This window comes from Haliaeetus albicilla, chromosome 32, assembly GCF_947461875.1.
Source record: "Haliaeetus albicilla chromosome 32, bHalAlb1.1, whole genome shotgun sequence".
Classification (NCBI taxonomy): Eukaryota; Metazoa; Chordata; class Aves; order Accipitriformes; family Accipitridae; genus Haliaeetus; species Haliaeetus albicilla.
In genome coordinates this window covers 1,081,434-1,088,629 of record NC_091514.1, presented here as the reverse complement: position 1 = coordinate 1,088,629, position 7,196 = coordinate 1,081,434, and positions in this window count along the sequence as shown.

Sequence of the window (7,196 nt, the reverse complement as noted above, 5' to 3'; positions counted from 1 at the left end):
CCATGGCAGATGGAGGCGATGCTCACCCAGCTCCTCCTCGCAGCCCAGGTGGGCAGGCGGATGATGGGGAGAGGCCCTGTGAGAGACAGAAAGAGTTAATGTCTCAAACATGGCGGTGGGGCAAGTTCTACGTAATGACAAACTCTGCTCAACAACGAACCCTGCACAGCAAGGAACCACAGGTGAAAAGAAGCCAGTCAGCACAGATCAGCACAGACATCAGCAACAGGATGGGGAGGCCATGCCGGGGGGGTGTGCAGCTCTGTGTTCTGATATGCTGATCTGATATGCTGAGCAGGGCAGCTCACCATGCATGGCCAAAGATCAAACAATGGTCATGTCTGCAGGGAAGGAGGAGTTACTCCCCAAATGACCTCCAAGCCCAGCAATCCATTTCCCGAAGGTTCTGAAAGCACAAACCGCGCATGACACTTAACTAACCTAATGAGTTTGAGTGCTCTCTCAGTCATCGCAGCTGCTGCTGCAACAGCCCCAGCATAGGACATCATGCCTTGAATTACGAGGTCTAGTTCTGCTGAGTCACATTCTACAGCTTGCAGACGTTTCTGGGCCAACTGGATAGATCTTTCAATGCCTTCTGGGTTTCCAGAGTCAGGAAACCCTTTTGATTTCAGTGCTGTCCTCTATATCCAAGGGATAGTTATTTTTGCTATTTCCGTCTGTTTGTTCTTCCTGTTACTAGTGATTTGGAAGCCTAGGTTTTAATAGGGTAGCCTTGCTTATAAGCCTGTGGTGGAATATGGATTATACCTATTCATTCCATAATTTGGCCGTAGCCACAGTCCACAGTACGGCAGCGAAGGCAAACGAGCCCGACTGTTGGGTATGCACTAAAAGTCCATCCTCTACCAGAAATCAGCTCTCCTGGGTATCTGTCCCATTGAATTCTCAGAGGTACGAGGACAGGCATCTACGTTATGAATTTTCACCAAAGAAAATGAGCATATGGCCCTTCCACCAGGGTTTGTCACTAGCCTCAAAGGAGACCCCTGGGTATGCCTGGAGAGCAAACCTATTGACAAGCTTACTGACTCTGCAGCAGCTGGGAACTGGAAATTCCAACAGAGCCTTGAAATATATACAGTGGACGGAGATGGACAATTCACATCTTCGGACCATACAGATGAAGAGGGGAGTCTTATGCCTGCAACATTCCACAGATCAGTTCCTGGGTCTAAAGGCAATTGGTCTTCCTCCACAGATTCTTCCAAAACCTTACTATATACCACATCCACTGAACGTGGAAGGGAGTTTCTCTAGAAGCCCGTACATCAAACCTATTCTAATAAGCCACCACACTGTAGAGTTTTTTCCTGGATGGAGTTTCTCAGGCCCTGCAGACTCTTGAGACAATGTGGATGTTTGCAGATAGATTAACCTGGTATTCTGCAGGAAGCTGTAATCAAACCAAAGATAATGATACAGTTTTGGTTGCCACCACAGGCCTGTAGGATCCTGACTGCTCTGAGTCATCTGCTCTGGGTCCAAACCTTACCAGTTTACCTGAACATCCAAATCCAGCACATGCAAACCCTTTTACAGGAAATAACTTACATGATTCAGACTTATTTGAAGATGATACTACCCATTGACACAACTACCAGGGCGATACTGGAGAGGTGGAGAAAGGGCAGCTGAGGATTTACCCTCAACCTGAGCTGAAAAGTGTATTCCAAGTGCATTAATACCATCCACACAGGTTAGAACCTGTCTCTCTTCTGCCTCTGTAGCTCCTAGCTACTGCTATCTATGGGAAGAAGTGTTACAGCCCACTGATAGAATGTGGCACGAAGTTCCACCTGCCTGCAACAGCTTTTATCCCAGGGTTAGGCGTTGCAGAACTAGAAAGAGCTGTTGCAAATGTGTCAAGAGACTTAGAAAAAGCCATTAATGAAAGCGCAGAGAGTATTACAGCCCTACAAAAAGAAATCAAATTATTATCACAAATGTAAAGGGAACTAGGCCTTAAGCCTCATTGTTTCTAAGACTATTCATATCAGACATATAACTAATGATTAGAGCTTGTTTTAGATGTGATTAATAGAATGCAGGTGCTTATAAAACAATATGCATAAGCTGCTCATTTGTCCCTTGTGTAGCCCTCACCATAGCTGGCTTAAAACCCAGTCAAGCTGAATCAACAGAAAAAGAATCATGCATCTTAGATCTAAGACATAAGAATAGGTAAGAGTAAGTGATTAACTTTACAGTAAGATGAATTAAGAGAACAACCTGAGTGATTCTCAGAAATTCAGATCTTTGTTGTGTAAGAAGATAAGTGACTGTGGTGACTGGAGACCTTCTGCCTATGACCACTAACTTCAGAAGAACCGAGATGAGACAATAAGAATTGGATGAGACAGGAAAATGTATTGGACTTTTGAAACCACTGGAGAATAGAGAACTGAGAGTTCATGCAAGAACATCAAGAACAACTTCTGACAAAACATCAGTTGCATATTGTTTTGTAAAATTGTATATATAGAAGGCGTTTTTGAGTTATCTTTCAGCACTCACTGTGGTGGTGGCCCAACTCTGAGTTGTTAATAAAGCAAACCTAGAGAAACCCACATTTGAAAATCCTTTAACACAAATGGTAATACAGAATCGATCACCCCTAGACCACCTTTTAGAAGTACAGGACAGACTATGTGCATTATTGTGACGGATGCACTTGAACCCTCCTTAACCAAACCAGCAGCAATTTGGTACAGGCTCCAAAGGAGGTAAAGCCTGAGCTGTACCCGGGCCAAGAACTCCTCTAGGAAACCCACAAAGGCGCAGCGGCACAGCGAGAGTTGTGGGTACAAGGACTCTCATGCATACCTCTCCCATTGTATGCAATTTGACTATGAGCCAACCACTTTACCCCATAAATATGACAGCCTAAGTGAGCCTTCTCTGAGCTCTCCCTGCTAGGCAGCACGGCTGCACAGCAGTAATCTCCAGCAGCGAGATCTTTTAACAACAACAGGTCGTTGGATGAGCCCAATTTGAGTTCTCCCTGGGCGGCAACTGGCCTGCTCCACCAGGCAACTCTCCCCTTGAGCAGGGACGACTCTCAATGTTAAGAGATATTAGTTGTTGACCTTAAATAAGTAAGTTTCAAGTAGAACGAATCACTTCTGAATTATAATGTTCTGTGATTTAGTACGCTCTTTACTTAGATTTACTTAGCATGAGTAACTGGATTTGCTGAAGCCTTAGGCCACAAGCTGTAAACTTGCACTGAGATTTACTGAACGTGTACCTACTTAGTAAAAACAGGAGCCTCCCGAGCCAGAGTAAATCAGATGATAAGGAGCCTTCAAGGCTACAACCCTCAACAGCACCTGCAGCTTGGCAAGACAGGGGCCTGCCGGGAGAAAGTGAAGGAATCCAGTAAGGTGTCAGGACATCTCCGACCACAACCACGACTGGACCAAAGGGCGTGTGAAAGGTGCATGAAGATCACATGAAGAGGGGGGTGAATAGTCTGTAAGGGTATAATTGCCCACGGATTTCTTTGTTTGGATTTCTGTCTGGGGGCACCGAGCTCGAGCTGATCCTGCTGCTGTACCACTCTATTAAATTATGTACTTTTATAAGACTCGATGCCTGAGGGCCTGTTTCAGGAAACCAAAGGCTCAAACTTCAGAGCGAACTAACACCAGGTGCCCGAATGGATCGCTAAGTGATTAACAGCATGCTAAACTTTGAAATCTTAACTAAGTGATTCAAGGACTGATTGTGCACACACAGTATTTAACCATAAACTGATGACCAAGTCTGGGACTAAGTCTGGATCCAGCTGCACCAAGACTCCCCACTGAGATGGAGTTTTGAAAGCAAGGGGGTCCACTCTGAACCTTGTGACTCAACAGGAGGGTCTCCCTTTTTGACACCTTTCCACACCTCCCATCTCTGTGTAAATCATTCTACATTGATTCTAACACGATCTTCCTTTGTATGTTTCTCCCACGTAGTAAGTAACAGAGTGAACCTTGCCATCGAACTCTGTTAAGTCGCACTTTTACAAATTTTTTAAATGATCTAAAACACTCATCCGTGACAATTACTGAATAACAGCTGATGGGTTTTTCACGTAAATCAAGACCAGAAAAATGAAACTGATAGAAACAAGAGAAAGACTCACTTAAAAATATTAGATGAATTAAGGCAGGAATCTCCCCTAAATCTATTTGGGTGCTTAACCTCTTGGCTCCCAGACTTAGGTAGAGGACTGTGAACTAAAAGGGTTTGGGTTGTCGTATTCACTGCCTTGTTTTGCTTTGTAATTACATATGTGTGTTTACAGTGTTGTATTACCTTATGCACTCGACTTACGACTAAAATAGTGAATAGTGTGACCCTGAGGGTCAAAAGAAAAGGAGGGACTGTTAGGAAAAATCTCATTCCCTGACTACTGTACCAGCTAGTCTTTAGAGTATGAAACTGTATGAACTTTCTGAAGATCTCTACGGTTTACATTGTATACTGCATAGCCGTGGTTCAGTAAGCATGGCTCATTGCAAGAAGGAGAAGGACAGCCCCCACCCTGAAGAAGCTTTTGATACCCCTGGACTACCCCAATCACGCCAGCATCCCACCCCTCCAGCTCCTCTGTGAAACCCTCCTGTTAGCTGGCATCAGAGATGAGGAACTGTAGAAAGATTGACTCCAGGGACGTCTAGATCCAGAAAGAAGCAGATGGATGGTGACACCACAGAATTAGAGGTGCTTTGCAAAACGGCAGTATATGTGTGTGTTAAGTAGCGATTGATCAAATCGTGTTGTACCTGAATGCTTGAAAGGCATAAGAACCACATATAAGACTGCATTTGGGGTGCCCCAATTTGACTGGGACACCCCATGCGCATGAATAGAGAATTACTCTTGTAACTCTATACTTTGTGTCCTAGCCTCCCTCCTCGGACAGCACAGCCCAGTTGCAAAATTTTGGGGATAGTACCCCTCTCCCCATTCTGCAAAGTATCCTCAAAGGCCAAGACTTGCCCTTAGGGCTGGCCCAGAAGCCTTCCGTTCAGCGAGGGACGTTTTTACCTCCATCATCGCGCTGTCCTCCCAGGAAATGATCGTTCAGGAAGGACTCCCACTGAAACCATCACTCAAACAGGACTGCCGCAAGAATTTGACAGCAATGCACCACCCTCTCCTATGCAAGATGCTGCCCTGTTCAACCCCAGTAATACGTAAGGAGTATGGTTTACAGACACAAGTGCCCACTTGAACAATGGTATTTGGTCTGGTAAATCCGCAGCCATTTCTGCCGATGGAAAAACAGACTTAACTGAGGAAATAAAATGTTCTGCCCCATGAGCTGAGTCCCAGCCATCACCTGAGCCTTTGAAGCTGGAGCCAGCAAAGTTTATGCCGATGCTGATGCTGTACGGGCTGGAGCCACGCAGTGCCTTGGGAACAGGAGAGAGCTGCAGCACTCCCTTCAGAGAAGCTGCAGGCAGGGATACGTCTCTGCTTGTGCTTTGCCTGGGAGAACCAGGGTAAAAGCAGTAGCCTCGAGCCTAACCTGGTACTTGGGCCCTGCACTGCTGCTGTCCCAGTACTTAAGAAAGGCAATTCACAATTGCACTTGTGACCGGTACCCCCATGCTCCTGACACCTGGTAGGATGGTTAGCAAAATGAATGCCATTTTATGAGGCAAACAGCCATGCTCTGTGACCAAGCTGGTCACTTATCAGTCCCCTTTCCACTCTGCATCAGGCCCTGGAGGTCCCACGCACCAGGCAGACTTCTTCCCCCGCTCCCTATCAGCCTCAAGGTTCCTGGGTGTCAGGCTGACTTTTTCGCTCCTTATGGGCCTCAAAGGTCCCAGGAACCTGGCCAACCAGGTTGTGATGACCCTGGCACACAACTGGGAAGCGCAGCAGCACGCAGAGCACCGTCTATAAAATCAAACAGAACTTTTTCCCTCTTCTCATCCGACGGCTAATTGGTGGAGGAAATGAAAATGACACCTTCCCCTCCCGTGGGGCAGAGGCTTTCTGCCTTGATACACATCAAACTGGATGGGAATGGTGTGAACCTCACGGAGCCACATGGGTCTTCCAGCTGCCCTATATACCCCAAACTAACAGCACTTAAATAACAACACTTTAATAATGGGCAGGTACCCACTGGATGCCCAGTGGAACGAGCTGATTTTCCTGCTCTCTCTAACCCACAAATCCTTTAAAACCCCCACTGTCAGCCTGTCATTTCTGTCATGCTGGCACCAGGAAAGGGCCTATGGAAACCCATTTCTAAATGGGGAATTGAATCCCTTCATCCATCACTGAGTCCCAGACACCCAACCAACCAGGCTGTGATGACCCCATCGCAGAGAATTAACAGAATGACAAACAGGAGGAGGAGAAAAAGAAAGATGAACAGGACGAACTGGTGGACGGCAGGAGGAGGAGGAAGGGAATGAAGAGGACGAGGAACATAGAAAGAGAATGAGAACAAGGAGGAAGAAGAGAGAGAATAGAAGGAAGAGGAAGAACATGAGGAGGAGCAAGAGGAGGAGAAAGAAGAGGTGGAGGAGGAACACAAGGAACAGGTGGCACAGGACTAGGAGCAGGAGGAAAAACAGGGAGAGAAGAAGGATGACCAGGAGGAGGAACAGAACACAGGAACAAGATACAGAACAGGAGAAGGAGAACAAACATGAGAAAGAAGAGAAAAGAAGAGGAGGAAGAGGAGTAGGACAAGAAGGAGGAGGAGGAGGTAGGGGGGTAGGAAGAGGAGAAAGAGGAAGAAAATGGAGAAGGAGAATGAAGAGGAATGGGAACAGGAGGAGGAGGAAGACAAAGAGAAGGAAGAGGAGGATGACATTTGGGATGAAGAGGAACAGAACAAAGAGGAGGCAGTGGAGGAGGTGGGGGTGGAAGAGGGGAAGAAAGAGGATGAGAAACAAGAAGAGAATGAGCAAGAAGTTGAACAGGAGAAGGACGACTAACAGGAGAAGAGGATTAGGGTGAAGTTGTGGAGGAGGAGTGGGAGGAAGGGGGAGGAAGAGGACAACTAGAGCAACAACAAACAGGAGGACAGACAGAAGGAGGAGAAGAAGGGTAAAAGAATGACAATGAAGAGGAGTAGGAACAGGCGGTGGAGGAAGACAACCAGGCGGAGTAAGACGGGGAGAAAAGGAGGAAGCAGTGTGAGCTAAATGTTC